Raw genomic sequence first — 21,413 nt, 5'->3', positions numbered from 1 at the left:
CCCAGCCCTTTTTGCTGCCATCAGCACCTGGCAGAAGGGTTACATATGCAATGCACTGTGTAACTAACTGTTTAGCCACCATGATTAAGCATGGTTTGAGCCTGGCTGTGGCTGAACTGGTTTCTAGAACAGCTTGATAGGGTCACTCCAGGTCAATTTCCAGGTCTTTGTAAAATTGCATGGCAGACAACATTAAATTAGAGCAAGAGCCAAAAATCTCTTAGAAGTTATTATTAAATCCTGTCAAACCAGTGGGTATTTTATTAGCAAGAGTGTTTGTTTCACATGTTCAAGTTTTAATTAAATCTATTATGAAGAGTTTTATGGACCAGTTTATTATGCTGTTCTATCATTTTGACACTTATATCAGAATATTTACTTATCTTTTAATAACATACAGGAGTTTGTACTCTAAAATAGTAAACACTGATGACATTCTAAAAATTCCTTAGTCTATAAGAAAATTATTTTAAAGTCATACTGAAAAAGACAAGGTTACTGGAGGCATCTCATTTTCAGAATGATTTATTCAGGCTACTAGAGGAACAGTCACATGCTATGCTGTACATATACATAAAATAGCCAAGATGTTCTCTTAATGCCGAATCCTGCTCACTTTATCTGTGAGTAGTGCCACTGTAGTTTATGGGGAAACTGTCTTGTCAAGGAAATTCAAAGGGAAATCTAAAATGGAGTCACAAATACACCATTAAAGATAGGGTAAGGGGCACATTAGGCAAGGAGCAGGAAGAATGATCACAAGGGAAAGGGTTTACTGGAAGATGCTAAAAGAAATGCCATATATAGAAATTATGCTTGCAGCTTTACCCGTGAGGCAGGAAACCACAGCTTCTGTTACGCCACAAGAACTTGTGTACTTACTGTTATATAAACCTTTGTAATGAACTACTGGGGATCCTTCCTCTCCGAGGAAGCACCTTATTCTTAATTAAGAATAAACTGTTTTGCCACCCATTGCCTGGTTATTTGGACCTCTGCTGGGAAACGGACTTGGGCATGTAGTCTCCTATCCTTGACAGTATCATTAAGGAGAGAGGAATTTGATCTGTAGTCTATACATGAGCAAAGAAATAATGTATCAGTGCTCAAAAAAAAAAAAAAAAAAGTTCACTGCAGATTCTTTAATATTCGCTTATATGTTGTTAAATGGTTCGATGTCATCAATGATGTAAGGGTGCCTCACAGTTTACTCAAGCTACCAGACACAGTATAACTTTAATAAGAAAAATGTAAAGCTCTTTAAAAAATGCTTTAAAAGAGTTGGAAGAATGTTTTTGTAAACAAGTGGCCTCCTCCCAGGCAACCCCTCAAGGCAGTTCTGCAAGTGGCCCTTTACCTCCGTTTCCCTTTGAATCCCCAGTAACTTCATGGAATTTTGTCCTCTGTTCCAACCGTTTATTAACAAACATTGTGAAAGTAGTCCCTCATGGCCCATATCACCTCAGTGTAAGTAGTCCTTAATCACATATTCTCTTGGGCCTTAACATAGAACATACCCCAGTCCGGCATCTTCTACCAGGTCCGGAGTCTGTCAGTCATCCTCCTGACCTTCTGCCAGGACAGCTACCTCAGCCCTCTTTCTGGGATGCAATCTTGCTTTTCCCAGTGGGAAATCCCACAGCCTCTCTACTGGGAATATCTTCTTCTCACAGTGCCTCTGGGTCCAGCTCTCCAGCAAGGAGATGTCAGCAAGTAAGCCCCTCTATGGCTCGCAGCCAGCTGGCAATTCCCCTTGCTGCTGTAAAGGATATATGGAAGATAGATGTCTTGACTGATTAACAACGATTGCTTCCTTCTGGCCCCTAAAAACTATAAAAGCTATCCACCTTTTTTTTGCTTATCCTAACATGGGATCCACCTAGGAAGACAATAAGAAAATGGTTCAAATCATGTGAGACACTTTGTCCTAAGGACCCACAGATCAGCAAAGGTCAGGTGTTTCTGTCCCCAAGAATAGAAACTAAAATGGCTAGATGAGAGAATTGTTAAGCACCTAGGGAAGATTCTTTCAAAATTTACATATGGATAAAGCTTCCCCTGCCTCACAATTTAGCTAAAAATAACTTCAAGTTACCATGCAAGGGTCATATCCTGTTTTTCTTATGCAAACTGGCCCATTGCACATTGAGTGGGTCAAGAGATGGGTGGGAAAGCTGCAAGTTAATCAAACAAGAAATATGTCTGTAAATTTGACCTTCAAGCTTGCTGAATGGCCTGTTACTCCAAGAAGTCCAAAGCACGTTTTCACTCAAAATATGAGCTATACATAGATTATTTGATTTACAAGGAAAACAGTCTTTCATCCTGAATTAGAATACACACACGTGTTTGCCTGGTGAGTCAGATCTACATCCTTCTACATGTTGGAAATACCTTGTCCTATTGTAAATCCTAAAGAATGAAAAATGCTTATGTATAATCAAACAGTGTATGGATTATGTTCTCCAAACTTATAATTTAAGGAATTGTCTGGCACCAGGAAGAAGAAATGTTGAAAGACAAACCAAGGTATAGCTTTGGGATATTAAAAAATTGCTTAGAAGGGGGGGGATCCTAATCATTAGTGGAGGCTAATAATTACATACAATCATTGAAATGAATCAAACTTTAAAAACCTGTGATAAGGATTGAACAAATTTGTTAATTGCCAACACTATCTACCGAATAATAATGGTAGCAGTCAAGAAACTGGGAGCTAAAACCAAAAACACTCACTTGTCATATATCCAATGTGAATAAGGGGGGGGGCTCCTACAAGTCCTGAGACTAGAGTGTATAACCTGAAGTCACCATGTGCTCAAGAGAGTTCACTGAATGCAACAGAAGAAGCTGCAGAATCCTAATTATGACCAATGCCGGACCAGCCATGTGGAAAGGACTCTCCCCTATCCCAGGGTTAAGAGGATAAGAAGTGATGAGATTGTATTTCTCTGTCTAGTCTTTAATATAAATAACTGTAGGTTTTCTTGCTGAATTTACACTATCTAGTTAGACCTCAAATAACCATATTTCAGATTTATATGTCCAAGCAAATTGGGAGTCAAGAGATTGAAAATAACTTAACTAATTGCTTTTAATACTCTGAACGGGACAAGTTTAGACCAGTCCAGTCAAACTGTATTAACCACACTTTTCAAAATGCCTTAAAAACAAATGCAGCCTTTGAAGTGTGATAAATGTTAGGTACAAAATTGATTCATATGTAAATGTAATGAATCTTAGTAATTTGCATTGTTTTTTAATATACATCTGAACCTCAACTCCAGTTTGATACAACTGCTTGCAAGACGGTAGAGTGTGTAATACAGACCTAGAACATCAGTTGTCTGTACTTGAGTAGTGAAGTATTGTTGATTATATATTAATGTGGTTCTAGGTGAATTAATAAATTGTTAATTGGTTAAGAATAAGTAATTGTTCTGACTGAGAGATACTGTTCAAATTAAAAATTGACTTGAAAAGAACCTAGCAAATCTAGTAAACTAATGCCTCCTGGAATCAAAGAGGTTATCCTAAGGGATTCTATTATATATGGGCAAACCTAGTTTGTTAAAGTTCAACTTTTAAATTCATAAGCTGACTCCCTTTCACACTTACAGCTGCTCCTCCTGCATTCAGCCTTCCCCAGCTCACTAGCCCTGGCTCTTTGACCTGGGGATGCCAACCAGTAAACTCCTCTCACTGCTTTCCTTTCTTTAGCCTTCCCCTAGGAGCTACCTTCTGTCTGTGGCAGCTCTCCTCTCCCCAATTTCTCCTGACTGAGTCAATCTGCTCTGACCCTCTCACAGGATCTCGTCAGGCCTCTTATAGTGCCCCAGGTGCTGTTCCACTCTCTGAACTGCCCTAACTAGGGGCACCTCGACTGAAACAGGAGAGTTGAGCCCAGTTTCATTGAACAGGTCACTACCCTATTAGTTTTCAAAAGCTCCCAGTTTTGCAAAAAACATTCCATGAACATTGTTCACTATCATCCAAGCAGCTCAACTTGAAAATATTCAATAAATCTTTTTTTTGTGACTGTATTTGAGGATGAGCTCCACTTGGGTCTGATACACACACCCCTCTGATAGTTGCTTACACCACATCCTTTCTCTCTCTCTCTGGGATTAGCCATATTCTCTCTTCATGACTCAGCCCTCCAGCCTGGTCACAATATAATCCTCTTTTTTTCCAGGGAATCAAAGTCCCACCAAGTAGCTATCTACATGCCATTTCAAACAGCTGCTCATAGTTGCTCAGGCCCACCCACTACTCCACATTCCAGCTCAGGAACCTTTGATTCTGCAATCAAGGTCTGCACTATCCCAAACCTTGCTGCTGTTTCCTGAACCTTACCTACTCCACTTCTCACACCTTTATTCTACTAGCTATCTGGGTGCATCTTTTTATCAGGGTCAGGATCCCAGAGTTTCTACTCTCACCCTGGCTTTTCCCTTTCTAAGCCTAACAGTGATTGCAAGTTTTCATGCTGTAATCCTCTTATGCTCTCAGTTTGCTGTCTTTCTACAAGCTCACGCTGCTCCTACCCAGTTGGGCTTCATCATCAATTAGCCTTTCAGTTCCTGGCTGTCCCCCATGTGCAGTCTATGAGGTTAAATATCCTAACAACCTACTCTGCCTTGTGTGGCATGGACACCCCATCATAACTTGATGTTAGATTAACTCTTAATAAAATAATTGCTTAACTCACGGTGAGATGATAACACAGCAGTCATTTAAACCCCTGCTGTTAAGAAGGGAATTCTTCTACTGGGACACTGTAGGTGTGGTGGTGGCTGAAAGATACAGCCATTATCTCTGCTGAGATAAGCTACTTTTAGCCAAGGAATTAATTTAATGCACATAGTATCTGATCCACCCTTATGCTACATACATATGGGGAGCAGTTTTCAAACACAGTTGCTGGTATTCTCTCTCAACCTATTCTCCGCAGTGAGTCACACACACTAAAACCTCAGAGTTACAATAATACAGTGGTGCACTTCCTCAGTAGCTATTACCTTTCACTAAATAGGCATATTGATTGGAGAGGAAGCATTTATCCATGATCAAAGCAATTGCTGAAGTGCAATTATTGTCTTCCTCCCAAAATGTATAAGCTAGCACAATGCAAAGTTTAAATAGCCAGTCCTTTTTTATTATTAAATGTTTTCAATACTGCTGAGCCTTTCTTTTGTTGCATTTACATTTAATAATTCAAGGTTGTCAAATAACAAGTTCAAATGGACTTATTTAATCAAAGATTATTAATCAAACATTAATACAGCACTATACAGAAAGAATAGATACTTTACCCCTCCCTATACAAGGTCAAGAGAAGGTAACTTAGTCATGTCCATGGTACCTAATGGAATGCTGACAATATTAATTGGCACTCCAAGATTCCAACCCTCGTTCCTTTTATGTGTGTGAGACAAAGAAATCCCTTTTTGAAGGGAATAGTCCTTTCCCAAGATTAATTTTACCCTGTGTTCTATTTTCTTAATTACCGACAGAATTTCTTTTATGGGTCTCAGTTTACCTGATTGAGTAAAAAGGAATCTCTAACCCAGTCATTATTACTAACAGCTGTGACAACTGACAGTTCTTAATGAGCTAAAACATCTTTCAATGGGTTATTTATTGAAATAAATAACACCCATCAACCCTTAACCAGGGGGCAGGACTATGTAGGGAGAACTAGGATTTAAAAAAAGCTCATTCCTAAGCAATCAGAGGCTCTAGTGACCAGAGGTAACTAACAGTGGAGTTTTGTGAGGGAGTTGAGTGTGAGGGGTAGATACACTTCATTAACATTCTGTAAACTAAAGATAATAACACCCCCAAAATAAAAAACAAACAACAATGAATGAAAGAGCGACAGGAGTAAAAAGAGAATGCAGGCAGAAGTTTAGTAACAGAGTGGGGGCTATCCAGTTTACTGCACCGAGTATAACATGTGTAATTACCTGCCCTATGGGAGGGTGGTGCAAGGAGCTTGTGGTCCTCAGAACCGCATATGGGCTTTGGAGACCATGGTGGCTAAACTGAAGGAACTAAGGAAGACAGAAATGTACATATATGACACTTTTTGGGACACTGTAGAATGGTCCCAACCCCAGTATGACAGACTCTGTACTGTTCAGGAGGATGAGTCTCAGGGAAGAAGAACATCAAACTGGAATGGAGGGAAACAATCCCATAGTTGGGACCCACCTTCTGGATGATGTCGTGGTATCCTCTCGCACTGACAATACCTCTCTGGGGGAGGGAACTCCAGTTATTAGGAAAAGACAGGTAATATTAATGGGGGACTCGATTACTGGAAACATAGATAGATGGGTTTGTGATGACCAGGAGAACTGCATAGTGAGTGGCGTGCTGGGTGCAAAGATTGCAGATCTCTCGAAACATCTAGACAGACTTATAAATAGTGCTGTCTTCACTGCACTGCGCCGATGGGAACACGGTTCCCGTCGAAGCAGCGCTATGCCACTTGAGGGGGTGGATTAACAGTGTTGATTTCTGGATTGATTGACCGCTCAATCGATCCAGATAAGTTGATCTGACGGTGGCAAATTTGCTGCCATAAGTGTAGCTGTACCCTGTAAAATGCTCAGGGAGATTAGAGAGGCTATAAAAATAAAAATGTCACCTCAGGATGGGATGCAGAGATGAAACTTCTTGATACCTTAAATGACTGATTCTTGGAGCAGCTAATCCTGGAACCCAGAAGAGGAAAGGCAATTCTTGAGTTAGTTCTAAGTGGAGCACAGGATCCGGTCCAAGAGGTGAATATAGCTGAACTGCTTGGTAATAGTGACCATAACATAATAAAATGTAACACCCCTGTGGGGGCAGAAACACCAAAACAGTCTACCATGGTAGCATTTAATTTCAGAAAGGGGAGCTACATGAAAATGAGGAAGTTAGTTAAAAATAAATTAATAGGTACAGTGCTAAAAGTGAAATCCCTGAAAACTGCATGGAAACTTTTTAAAGACACCATTATAGAGGCTCAATTTAAATGTATACCCCAAATTAAAAAACATAATAAGAGGACCAAAAAAGTGCCACCATAGCTAAACAACAAAGTAAAAGAAGCAGCTAAAGGAAAAAAGACATCCTTTAAAAAGTGGAAATTAAATCTTATTGAGGAAAATAGAAAGGATCATAAACTCTGGCAGGTGAAGTGTAAAAATGTAATTAAAAGGCCAAAAAAGAATTTGAAGAGCAGCTATCCAAAGACTCAGAAAGTAATAGCAAAACATTTTTTAAGTACATCAGAAGCAGGAAGGCTGCAAAATACCAGTGGGGGGCCATTGGGCAATCGAGATGCCAAAGGAGCAATCAAGGAAGATAAGATTATTGTGAAAAAATTAATTAATTCTTTGCATCGATCTTCACGGCTGAGGATGTGAGGGAGATTCCCAAGGTGACAGATATGAGGAACTGTCCCAGATTGAGGTGTTATTAGAGGATGTTTGGAACAAATCAATAAATTAAACTGTAATAAGTCACCAGGACCAGATAGTGTCCACCCAAGAGTTCTAAAGGAACTAAAATGTGAAACTACAGAACTACTAACTGTGATATGTAACCTATCATTTAAATCAGCTTCTGTACCAGATAACTGGAGGATAGCTAATGTGACACCAATTTTTATAAAAGGCTCCAGAGGCCATCCTAGCAATTACAGGCCAGTAAACCTAACTTCAGTATCAAGCAAATTGGTTGAAACTATAGTAAAGAACAGAATTATCAGACACATAGATGAATTTGAATTGTTGGGAAACAGTTAACATGGTTTTTGTAAAGGAAAATCATGCCTCACCAATATACTAAAATTCTTTGATGGGGTAACAAACATATGAACAAGGTTGATCCAGTGGATATAATGTACTTAGATTTTCAGAAAGCCTTTGATAATGTCCCTCACCAAAGGCTCTTAAGCAAAGTGAGTGGTCACGGGATAAAAGGAAAGGTCCTTTCCTGGATCAGTAACTGTTTGAAAGATAGGAAACAAAGGGTAGGAATCAATGGTGAGTTTTCAGAATGGAGAGAGGTATATAGCGGTATCCCCCAGTGGCATCTACTGGGACCAGTACTTTTCAACATATTCATAAATGATCTGGAAAAAGGGGTAAAGAATGAGGTGGCAAAATTTGCAGGTGATACAAAACTCCTCAAGACCATGAAGAGTTACAAAGGTATCTGACAAAACTGGGTGATTGGGCAACAAAATGGCTGATGAAATCCAATGTTGATAAATGCAAAGTGCACATTGGAAAGCATAATCCCAACTATACATATAAAATGATGGGGTCTAAATTAGCTCTTACCACTCAAGAAAGAGGTCTTGGAGTCACTGTGGATAGTTCTTTGAAAACATCCACTCAATCTGCAGTGGCAGTCAAAAAAGCTAAAAAGTGTTAGAGATCATTAGGAAAGGGCTAGATAATAATACAGAAAATATCATATTGCCTCTTTATAAATCCATGATATGTCCACATGTTGAATACTGTGTGCAGATCTGGTCACCCATCTCAAAAAAATATATATTGGAATTGGAAAAGGTAAAGAAAAGGGCAACTAAAATGATTAGGAGTATGGAAAAGCTTCCACATTAGGAGAGATTAATAAGACTTGGACTTTTCAGTTTAGAAAAGAGATAACTAAGGAGGGATATGATAGAAGTCTATAAAATCATGACTGATGTGAAGAAAGTAAATAAGGAAGTGTTGTTATTTACTCCTTCTCATAGCACAAGAACTAGGGGCTCACCAAATGAAATTAATAGGCAGTAGGTTTAAAACAAAACAAAACAAAAAAGAAATATTTCTTCCCACAACGCACAGTCCACCTCTGGAACTCCTTGACAGAGCATGTTGTGAAGCCCAACACTATAATGTGGTTCAAAAAAGAACTAGAAAAGTTCATGGAGGATGGGTCCATCGGTGGCTATTAGCCAGGATAGGCAGGGATTGCTTTTTGCCAGAGGCTGGGAATGGCCGATGGGATGGATCATTTGATGATTACCTGTTCTGTTCATTCCCTCTGAAGAACATGGCATTGGCCACTGTTGGAAGACAGAATACTGGGCTAAATGGACCATTGGGCTGACCCAGTATGGCTGTTCTTATGTTCTTATTTTCTTCATTACGGAACCCATCTACAATGAAAGTGTCCCTTATTAATCACCCAGTTTTGTTTACAAATTACATTTATAGATACTTTTATTAATTTGAGAGGCCTTTTCCCTGAACACTGTATTCCCTCAGACTTGGAGATGCTGAGGATAATTACATTTGAGCCCAACACTCAATCACATAAAAAATTCCTGAGTACAGGTCACTCACAGGTTAAGAACTAATGCTCTGGGCCTTAGAATTCAAATACACTTTTTGCTAATATAAATATTATGGGAGAATCATTAATATGCACATTAATTTAATATACAAGAAAGAGGACTAAAAAGATTAATATTTACTAACACTTTCCATGTTTGATCTATAAACAAATAAATAGAAAATGAACTTAATAAATCACTAGTGACAAGTTCGAGAGAACCCTGCTGTTCTTTTTAACTGAATGCTAAATTAATTTGGTTAAAGATATAAAAGAAATTTGGTAATGAGGGTACATTATTGCTCTGAACTGTTTGTAACCTTTGTGGTTCTTTTGTAAATTGTAATGAAAATCCATTGCCTGCTCTGTCACACTGAAGTCAATTTAATCCATTAAACTGAACCTAGTATACATTTATCTTGCAGGTGTTTACTTGTTTTGTGAGTGATTCATTATTTGGTGGTCTGTTAACTCGGAAAGAGCTAAACTTGGCTCAGAAATATTCACGTATCTTCCAGCAGGGAAGCTATGTTTTATCTTTTTTGAGAATGAGTGTCTTATTCACTCATAAGGCATATGAGATTTGATCCTGGGTTTGCCATTGATTTCAATTAGAGCCAAATCAGGTTTTTAAAGCCTGAGGAATATATTATCATCAGATTTATCAATGGATATTCAATCTACCTCTAAATGACCATTAAGCACATATGAAATGTTTCCAAGCTAAAATCTTTGTTCGACAAGAAAAAATGAGAATTGCTGATAAAGGTCTTTCTTCCCAAAAAAGTCAGATGCCTTTTCCAGAGACCCAATATTAGATTCAGAGGGAGATTTATATGAGTGAGGACTGTAGGATCAGATCTGTAATTATTTCCATATACACTCCCAGGATGCAGCTGCTTATATTTTTATAGGCAAGCAGCTATTTCAGCACATCACATCTTTTGTAAGATCCTTATGCTGGCATCCTGCAAAGTTCAGCCATGAAGTTGAGCTCTCTTCCATTAAACCCCAAAGGAATTTGTCCCTTCAGTGACCTGCTACAGCCCTACTTCTTCTCCCTAAATAATAGGAGTATGAGTATTCCCACACTTTTAAACCTACAGACTCTAGAGCCCTGTTAGTGCAGTAGGTCATGTCTGCAGTAGGTCATGAACCACTTTGAAAGGGACCTCTCTGCTCCAGTGCAATTACTGAACACCTAGGTATCCCATGCATAAACCAATATTCTCTGCTCACCATTTTCCCTTGAGTATCAGAAAAAAATGTGTGAATTTCTTAAGAGAACACTAAAATCCCAGCTGATTGTATTTCTGTTTTATTGGGTCATGATCCAGGAGTTTGTATTCCTTTGAGATTGAAATAATGCACTGAAACTCTATAGAGAGTTAATCTGCCAGAAGGGCAGCTGCATTCCCATCTCCACACTGCTAGCCACCTTGATTGGGTGACAAGCCCTTGAGAGAACACTGGAGAACCTTGCATGCGGACAAGTAGAGGTTTGTAGCTATGTGCCTCCACTATGAAGTACTTCTCAAGACCCCGTTATTTTGGTTAGGCTTCCAAGGAGGATCTCCACTTCTTCACAGCTGCCTTCCTGTTAGACTTAGTTCCTTCAAACTATTTATTCATGATGAGCTTGTTTGTGCCTTTTAAGCACATTCTGTAGTAAGAGGCTAAATGGAGACACATTGCAACACATGAAGCCTCAGGTACCATGCTGATTGCTACAGTGCTCTATGGGAATAGCTTACTATTTCCCCTGAGTGGCCAGCCATATACACCTGAGAGAGGACCATGCAAGCCTGGAATGAGTGACTGGTCACATAGGAGTCATGTGGGTAATGTCAATGATCATGTGCATGTCTTAACAGAATGAGAACAGTCTTCTCAGGTGAGAGAGAGAGAGAGAGAACGAGAGAACCTGGGGTGATTTTGCCCCTCACTTTTATAGTCCAATCACCATTTGAAATGCCTTTTCCTGAGGGTTATCTCTAGATAAAGTTCTTTCCAGCTGTGAGGACAAAGACATGGAGTCTTGTGGTAAAAAAGCTTCCATGTTGTTCCTTGTTAAAATTTAGATTGATCTGTTTGTCCCTCCCTTTGTTGCCAAAGAATGGCCACTTGACTAGTGATTGCCAATGAACTTTGATGACACCTGGCTAGAGGCATCAGCTTGTCCTCTGACATTGAGAAACTAGATTACCCCCTCTTGCTGTCTCGAGAACCCAGTTTGCTACTTATATGTAAATTGAGGTAAACACCCATTTATTTATTTGGGATAGACCTGTTAAATAACTTCTGCCCAGTCAGGGCAATGTGGATTTGAACATGTGCATAACAATTTCATAAAGGGGGAATTCATAACTTTGCATAATATGCTGCTACACACCTTTTACCATGACATTACTGACCAGCAAATTATTAGTTTTCAAATGATATCTCACAAGGTGTATGTTGTACAATAATTATTACAATACTGTGTACGGTGTGAATACAGGGTTGCATTCAGTCACATATGATTCTCCTAATTACGGCTGAGAGTCATTTTAAAAAAAAAAAGTCTGAAAAGATTTTAAATTAGATCCTCTACTAGACAATAATGCAGTAATAAAATGACATTCACTGCATTTCAGCTGTATTTGGTCTTTTTTTTTCTTCTTTAATACAATATTTGTAATAAAAAAAAAAAAAAACCTTCACGTTGGTGTTCACCTGGCACACTTCTGCTTTTCATAGCAATGGTGGTTGTGCTCGGAGCAGACCCTCACACAACATAGTGATTAGAATGTGATGGCATCCACAGCGCCTTGTCTATACTGGTGCTTCCATTGCTTCAAGCCCAGTAGAGCCACACCTGTATTATAAGTGAGAAACTGTTTCCAAAAGCCTCTAAGGCAAACAAGGCCATAATTTTTAGCTGTCTTCTGTTTTACGTGGGAGCCTGAATTCTGCTCCCGGTTACATACAAGGTTGGATTGAGGAAATTGGGAGGCCTCAGCACATTGTGACTTGGGTCTCCTCATGGTTCCACAACAGTGGTCTCATCCATACTTGTCATGGAAGTGGCTGGAAGCCCCCAACCCTCCTAGACTTGTGAGGGTAGCAGCCTGGGGATTCCTTCTCTTCCTTCAGGAGCAGCATGGGTCCCCTGTACCTCTCTGGAGAGGCAGGGGTGGAGCTGGGGGATCCCAGAATGTACCCCAGCAGCAGAGTATGTCTATATGTGTGTGGGCCTGAAATCGCTGTATACTTCATCTCCTGACCTCACACAATTTTCTGTGGGACCTCTCCAACCCAATCCCAGCAGAGCAGGGGATCTTGGGGTTAACAACCCATCAAGTTGCAGGGGACAGTGCACATCTCTCAGAACCATTGCTTCAAGCTGCCTGTAGACACTGGCAGACATCACTTTATTACTGTGTTTGGTTCACATTTTCAAGCTTTTCTTTAATAGTCGGAGAACTAGAAACTTCTTTTTTTATTTAAATGAAAGCTTAGATTCTGTTGTAATCACATGACTCCAAGAGCTTCGAGTTTAGGCATGGTCATAGGCCTATAGTACTTATGTCTTTGTCCAGCCTGAGGGTATGTCTATACTATGAGCTCCACAGTGATCGATGGGAGTTGGACTCTCCGGTCAACGCCATTAGTCTACCTTCCTGAAAGAAGTAAGGCTGTGTCGATGGGAGGGCATCTCCCCTCAATGCAGTGCCGTGATGATGCCGCAGTATGTCAACATAACTACGTCAATGGGAGATACACAAGCTACATTAAGTACATTAAGTAGCTTGTGTATCTCCCATTGACTGCCTTCGCCAGTGTAGACCAGCCCAGAGTTATACTTGTAAAACTCCACAGACTTCAAGATACATAGATGTAACAGATCATACTTTGCCTGGGAGTTTACAATTTCACATACATTTAACAGCTAGTTAAACAGCCCTTAACTTCCTGAGCACTGTCTGAATGTAACCCCATTTGTAGACTTTATGCTAATATTGTGCCTATTAAATAAGTCATTGACTTTCACTATCATTAGGTTAAATGGATAGCAGAGAAGACATCCCAACTAAGCCTATTTTCAAAGTAAGTATGGCCAACTAAGTACAATATACTTTATTAAGTAAAAAATGTCACAACTTTTGGCCATATATGTGGTCCTCTTGCTTTTTTTTGGTTGCTGGAAGCTTCTACCCCCAGGGTCTCTGCCAATCTGACCCAGGAAAAAATTCCTTCCTAATGCCAAATATGGTGATCAGTTAGACCCTGAGTATGTGGGCAAGACCCAGCAGACAGACACCCAGAAAGAATTCTCCGTAGTAACTCAGAGCCGTCCCCATCTAAAATCCCATCACCATCCATTGGAGATATTTGCTGCTAGCAGTCACAGAACAGCTACATTCCACTGGAAGCAGTCTCATCATACCATCCCCCTCCATAAACGTATCAAGCTCAGACTTGAAGCCAGTTAAGTTTTTTGCACGCACTACTCCCTTGGAAGTTTGTTCCAGAACTTCACTCTTCTGATGCTTAAAAATCTTTGTTTAATTTCAAGCCTAAATTTATTGATGGCCAGTTTATATCCATTTGTTCTTGTGTCAACATTGGTGTTTAACTTAAATAATTCCTCTCTGTCTCTTGTATTTATCCCTCAGATGTATTTATAGAGAGCAATAATATCTCCCCTCAGCCTTCTTTTGGTTAGACTAAATAAGGCAAGCTCTTTGAGTCTCCTTTCATAAGCCAGGTTTGCCCATTCTTCTGATCACCTGTTCCAGTTTGAATTTATCTTTCTTAAACACAGGAGACCAGACTTGCACACAGTATTCCGGATGAGATCTCACCAGTGCCTCGTATAATGATACTAATTCTTCCCTGTCTCTGCAGGCAATACCTCGCCTGATGCATCCTAGGACTGCATTAGCATCACATTGGTGGCTCATAGTCAGACTGTGAACAACAATAGACCCAGGTTTTTCTCCTCTTCTGTTATTTCCAACTAAGTCCCCAGCTTATAGAAAAAATTCTTGTTGTTAGTCCATAAGTGCATGACCTTTTAAATTTCATCTTGTTTCTATTACTCCAGTTTTCAAGGTCAACCAGATTTTCTTGTATGATATTCCAGTCCTCCTCTGTATTGGCAATACCTCTCAACTTTATGTCATCTGCAAATTTTATTAACACACTTCCACTTTTTATGCCAAGGTCATTATCAAAAAACTTTAAATATGATCGGTCCCAAGCCAGATCCCTGAGGAAGTCCACTAGTAACCTCTGTCCAGCCTGGCAATTCACCTTTCAGTATCACCCGTTATAGTCTCCCATTTAACTACTTCCAGCTGTATTTGAACAGTGTATTTGGTTCTTCACAGGCACTAACAACATTTAAACACAGAAGCTTATCAACTTGCAATGAATCCCAATGGAATCGGTAGCCAATATGAATAATTTTACATGCTTGATATAAGTGTATCTTAAAGTGATGAAGGGCATGATCCTGCTGCCATTCTTGTGCAAAATTCACAGTGACTTCATTGGAAGAATTGAATGTTGAATGACAGCACAGACAGGCCAAATCTACAAAATACTTGCATGTTCCATCAGTATTCACAAAATCAAAGAAAAAATATGGTTTCATTTTTGGCTAGTAAGTCTGCTTTCAAGCAGTTAATAGTTATCATGAAATATACAATACTAAGCATATTACTGTGTAGCACCTACAGCATCTAATTTCCCTCAGTTGGAGACCTCTCATTTTAGAGATGTTTTTCCTCATTCCTTTGGATCTTGTTAAATGCCTAGATATAATAATTTGGCCTGGACTGATTCTTGAAACAAATTATTGTATTCTACAGTTCCTCACTCATAGTAAGCCACAATTTATAGCTAACAGGTTGATTTCAAGAACAAGTACTGTTGTAAGTGAATTTTTCTAAATCTATACAGATTTCTTTTGCATCCTCCAGTTTGTTTAGGTCACTTGTACAATTTGAAGGAGGGTGCGCCTTATAATAATTTGGGATATTATTGTACTTTCCTGCATTTCAGAAACAAATTTTTCTAAATCTATACAGTTGCTTTCATAAGTTGAAAAACAACATGTATGCAATTAGGATTTTAAGAAAGCATTCACATTTAAAAGTAGATTGTTTCATAATTTTATTTATACTCTGTCATTGGTTATATCTATCTATCTATCTATCTATCTATATATATATTTCCCCCTCAGTCCTTTGGTGTCTCCATTTGGCTGCTCAAAATCTGATTTTATTGATTAATTCTAAGAGTACAGTTACTTTGAGGTTAGCACAGATATTTTCTTTCAATGCAAGCACGGAATTTTTTTCCCCAGGAAATCATTATTATTTGTGTCACCTTGCCTTCCAGATGTCCCCATCAGATCATGGTCCCATTGTGCCATGGCATGTGCAAAAAGCAATAAGGGCTAGTCCCTCTTCTGAAGAGATTACAATGTAAAGTCATGATCTGGAAATACTTATGGACATGCTCAAGTCTTTGGGAATGTTCACATGCCTGAAGTGAAGCACAGAGTGTTTACAATTAGTGCCTAATTTACAATGGACGCTGGGCCTAATTCACCAGTATCTTGCACCTGGTGTAGTCATTTACACAAGTGTAAAATTGGTGTAAAATCTTATCACATCAGAATATTAGTATTTTACACCAACTTTGCCTCTTAGTTTGCACAAATGTAAATGACTATACGGAGGGCAAAGCATTTTAGAAATGGACTTAAGTGTCACTTTGACTAATCTGTGTAAAAAAAAAAAAAAAAAAAAAAAAGAAAGGCTAAAAATCTAGGACTTGGACTCACCATAATAATTTCCATCAATCTTATTAATTGATAGAAAATGTCTGTAAATTTAAAATATTCTATTATATTCTAAAATAACTTCACTTTACAATTCTTGATAAATGGCCCAATTCTCCATTATGTTACACCAATTTCAATTTCCATAGCTGTCATAAGAGTTGCACACTGGTGTAAAACTGGTGTAATTAAGTGGAAAATCAGGCCTATATTTACATGGAGAAAAAAATCACATCCTCATTTTATAAGAAACACTCCATTACAGTGCTTAGGATTTGGAAAAAAATAATAGCAAGACAAAACTATATTATATTTATTCACATTCTTTTGTCTGTGCCTGGCTTTGATTTTTTTCAGTAAATCTATCATTTTCCTTCAATCAGTCTGAGCTGTTTTATAATACGTCCTTTGTGAATAATTCTTATAATATACAGTTAATGCTAGCATATTTGTCTCTCTGGTCCCTCTAAAGAACTTGGACCCATCTACAATAGTTGCTATACAGCTGCAGGTTTCTAAAATTTGTAACTCATAATTTCCTACTTAAAGGTAAGAGACAATAAATGAGCTGGAAATCTGAAATAAGAAATGGAATGAAAATCAGTCTTTAACTCCTTCTTGTCCCCCTGCAAAGAGGAACATACGGATCTGAGATCAAATTCACTGCTTTTGTATGTAAAATGTATAGGGCCTGTATCTAGAGTTGTGTGAGTTTAAAAAAAAATTCAGTGAATGATCACACTTAAACTTATATTGAACCACCAGTGCTCATTTTATTAAGCTTGCAGGTCTGTTTGTAAACTAATCAAACAGAAAAAAAAATATTTTTATGAACAAAAGTGAAATTCATAAGGATTCATGGCTATTTGACAATATTCATGCATCTTGAAAGTTTCATGACTCTTCCTATGACACTTTGTACTGAAAGTGTGTAATTCACTATTGTCCTGTCTCACAGTAATTTCATCACTATGCAGAAACAATACAATACCACCTCAGTGACTAACCACACAACACAAATAATGAATAGCAAATGGCTGAAGCAAACAGTTGCAAATACTCGGATGAAAGGTAGGAGTCTAATGTACTCAGTAGCAATAGGATTTTGCACTTAGGCCAGAAGGAGTGTGAGCAACCCGGATGTAAGCAACTAACATTATGCACATGTGCATAATGCAAATTAGCTCCATCTTTTAGAAAAACAGTGAAATGAACAATTTTAATGCTTCACACAGTCAATAATTTCTGCGATGCTAGCTGTCTTGCAAAGCAGCCCTTGTCTTTTCTATGAGTCTGTCAGTGTCAGGTTAACTCTGAATCAATAAAATTGAACACTAGTTCATTCAAATGGTCCTTAGTCAGTGTAGGGGGTCAATAGGCTTTTAACTAAGCAACAGTCATTCATAGTTTCAATATTGGTATAGGTTATGACTTCCTTTCCTAGTCAGTATTTTCTCTGCTGCAGATATTCAATAGATACCTGATGTTAAACATCAAGTATATATGATAAATAGAAGTTAACTGATTGTTCTGGTTCACAGGATTTAAACTCTGAAATACAGTCATCACAGAAATAAAACTGGGGCAATTTTATTGTGAGCTTCAAATCTGTCATTTTGCTGCATTAGTAAAGCATCTGTAAATGTAAGAAATAATTAAGTCTGTAGTAAATCTGGCTGGGGGAAAGGGAAAGCAATTCCCTAAAAAAAGGAAGTGTGTTTGTTTATACAACCTGTCAGCTTTCCAGAAGGACAAGGAAGTGGAGGATTATCCACCTATCTTAGCGTTTTATATGGCACCCATCACTGGAGTAAATGAGTGCCTTCCACACAAAATTGATAATAATAGTAAAGTCCATAATGGATTTCATGCAGTTTCTTGCACTTCTCTCCTTTTGGGATAATAATGCTGCTTAAAGGGAAAGTTTTTGGTTTTAATCTTTAGATATTATTATTAATATCCTCTCCATTTTGGATGGAAGGGGTTTAGTGTGTAGAAAGTGTGTCAGAGTTGTGAGCCTCATTCTTATCACAGAAACACTTCTGTGAAAAGGAAGGTTTTGTAATTTCCTTACAATGGTCAGATTTGCCTGAGCTACTCTGGAAGTTTGTTCCATTGTTGGATCCAAAATCTGGATCCAAGACCTTAAAGTGGCAAGTGGAGAGACTTGAGCCCAGGACTGATGGAGTAGTCTAAGCCATGTAGAAGGTATGTAGTCACATTCTGAACCAGCACAAGCCTGTGCATCATCTTCACATTTAGCTTCAGATTCAGTGAACTACAGTAATCCAGCCTGGAGGTGACAAATACATGAATCACTTTGGTTAAGTCCTTTTCCAGGAGGAAGAAATATAGTTTCCTAGTATGCTGGAACTGAAAGAAGACATTTTAGGTATCAGTGTTACCTGGTCAGGATCCTGTGGTTCCGCCCCACTCTGACAAATGGGGCTGAATGCCTTCAATGGAAGAAGACGACAATGTCTCAGCTGGTTCTTCAAAATGTTTCTCCTCTCCAACCAGAATTGCCTCAGTTTTGCCTGGGTTTAGCTCTTCATCCAACAGTTAATTTCCTGTAGGCATTCTTATTTTTTGGTAGTGGTGGTGACTGCATCAGTTGAGAATTGCATATATAGTTGAGTGCCACTGCCATACTGTTTGTGTTACCAATGGATTTGTTGAGGAAACTATCATGAGGGTTCCTCCACACCATCAAATCGGTGGCTCAAGGCGATCGGAAAGACCACGCTATCAAGTTCTTTTCCAAAACAAAGGTGTAATTTATTTGGAGATAAACAGGGTCAGAACAAGTAACAGGGGTTAACCCAAGGTCCCAAAACTACCCCAGGGGCTTCCCAATGTCTCTGATGTTAAACAGTCTCTCACAATTGTTCTTCGCCTTCCTGGTGTTGTCCTTTCGATTCGTCTGCTTCTCGTCCTCGATGTTCACCCGTCTGCTTCGGCTCCAGGTCCTGATGACTCCTACCCACACTACAACCACTGTCTGTCTAACCACCCTTCGCGCAAACACTGTACCATAAGGACAGCACCAAACCTTATATAATCTCCTAAGAACCCTACAGAACCAATCAGCAAGCTGGGGTTTCCAACACGACACCGATACTGCACACGGCACTAAATATGTGCACACAACCCTCTAGACCAGGGGTGGGGAACCTCCGGCCCTGAAAGAACCAATGGGCAGCAAGCTGGGCCGCCGTCTGCCCATTTTCGGCGGCGGGTGGAGTCCGGAGGCAGTTACTGCCCCATGGAACCCTCCGGACACTGCAAAACCGCGCCGCCGAAAAGGCAGAAACGGCGGCGGCACGGCACCGCCCCACACGTAACTGTGCCGCCGCCGAATGTGAATCCCCGCCCGCACACAACCACCATCAGGCCCTTGGCAACAAAAAGGTTCCCCACCCCTGCTCTAGACCTTCTTGAATGCTCTGATTGGTCCATAAACATCTTTTATTCAAATCCCTTCCGGGTGTGGCAGTTTGACTGCCCTGAACTTTTGACCTCTGCCTGTTTGATTGACAGATCTATCTTAGTCCTGTAGACACTCTGGTGGCTACTCGTACATGAGGTCTCTTCAACTATATACAAGCTATTTACATAGGGGGGTGATACAGAGGGCCAGAGCCACACCCTACATTTGCACCTGAGCCGATGGTGTCTCACTCTCTCTCCCAATGGCCTTGTGGAGACACTGAAGAGAAGCATGGATAATATGGATCCCAACTGGACCCAGCCGTTGAGAGACTTTGGAGAGGAGGAGCAGCAACTCACCACCACTCTGAATTCTGTTGGAGAGGAGCAACTGGAGCCACTGTAGTGCTGGGCAATCTGCTCTTGCTCTGTCATGTGGGAAGGTTAACAGTACCTTGTGGTCCAGTGGGTCCAAACACTGCAGAGAGGTTCACACTCCTTTTATTCCCCTACCTCCTGCCCTTTGTTCCCTAACCCTTAAAAACTCCTTGCTCCTTTTCCACTTCTTCCAAATTCTTCCTCTCCTATTGCCTCTCTTGCTTCTGTCTTCCTTCAGCTGTTCAGTTCTGGGTATTGACTTCGTCAGAGCATTAGTTATGGCCAGGGGAGATCGGATGGGCTATGAATTCATTTCATGGACATGCCACATACATTTGTTCCAGAACACAAAATGTTTCTCCATGCTCATGGGTCACCTGAGCCTAGGTGAACCATGAGATGGAACAAACATTTGTTTAGTGTCTAGATTAGTATTTACAGTTGTTAGTTAACTTGAATTAACTGGCAAATCAATTAACTCAAATTGCAACAGGACCAAAAGGTTTACTACAGACAAGACCTCTAGATCTCTGAAATCATATCAGTTTGCTATACTGATGTCTCCATTTGAAGAGGTAGGCTCATGTTCTCCCCTCTCCCTCAAGCCCCTGCCTGTAAAATATACTGATGACAAAAGAGACTTTTAAATTGTCCTTCAGAGACAGCCTTCTCAGATTGAATACCCTTATGAGATATTATCACTATTATTTCAGGTTCTTGCCCCGCAGCAGATAGCATCAGTTTGCACTCATGTTCATGTCTGGGAGGTTTTCTTCACAGCCTTAAGGGTTACAATACAGAATTAAAATATATATCTAAGTTCTTACATTAAAGCTTAGAATGTGCAGATGCTGGTGAACTGCATGAGACAAGGTGGACAGCTGCCGCCTCCATTAAACTGAAATCCACTGTTGAACGTATTTGGACAATATTTATTACTTTACACCAGTTATGTTTATCCTTTGCCTTAGTGTTATTACTGCGAATTACAAGGTGTATTGTAAAGGGATGGTAAGAAACATTGCATTCCTTGTCTCTGCTGCCTTCCAACTACAGAATCCCATCCCATTCCCTAAACATTCAGATGACTGAAATGACAACCTTCATGTCATGTTCTATTTATTTGAGTAGATGAAAGCTCTACCCAATAGAATCAACCAGGGGACTGCAGAAGGCAGGATTGCCAAATGTATAGGATTCTCCCTTTTCCTCCAAATCCTACGGAAGCCCCACTACAGGTTCACAACAGGAGATTTAGGAATGAGAAAGGGGGTGGAGCTGAGAATAAGAGGTCTGGGACTGGGAAGATGCTGTTTGCTATGGCACACTCTCTGATGCCATGTGAATCTATTCATGTATCTAATATAAGGCAGCACAGTCACAGGATCCACTCCAACATTGTTACTGCATAGCCTTGGAAAGA

At 39.6% G+C, this 21,413-nt stretch overlaps 1 long non-coding RNA gene across 1 annotated transcript; it reads right to left on the bottom strand.

Moving 5' to 3' along the window:
- Positions 1–557: 557 nt before the first annotated feature.
- LOC137163662 (uncharacterized) lies at positions 558–3,785 on the bottom strand. Its single transcript, XR_010922768.1, has 3 exons — positions 3,619–3,785; positions 1,518–1,759; positions 558–684 (listed from the first exon to the last, which is right to left on the bottom strand). It is a non-coding gene; the product is annotated as an uncharacterized lncRNA (long non-coding RNA).
- Positions 3,786–21,413: the final 17,628 nt, after the last annotated feature.

Source organism: Emydura macquarii, unplaced genomic scaffold, assembly GCF_026122565.2.
Source record: "Emydura macquarii macquarii isolate MOO-44397 ecotype Brisbane River unplaced genomic scaffold, CSIRO-AGI_Emac_v2 contig_2636, whole genome shotgun sequence".
NCBI classification, from domain to species: Eukaryota; Metazoa; Chordata; order Testudines; family Chelidae; genus Emydura; species Emydura macquarii.
This window is presented reverse-complemented; position numbering and strand designations above follow the sequence as displayed.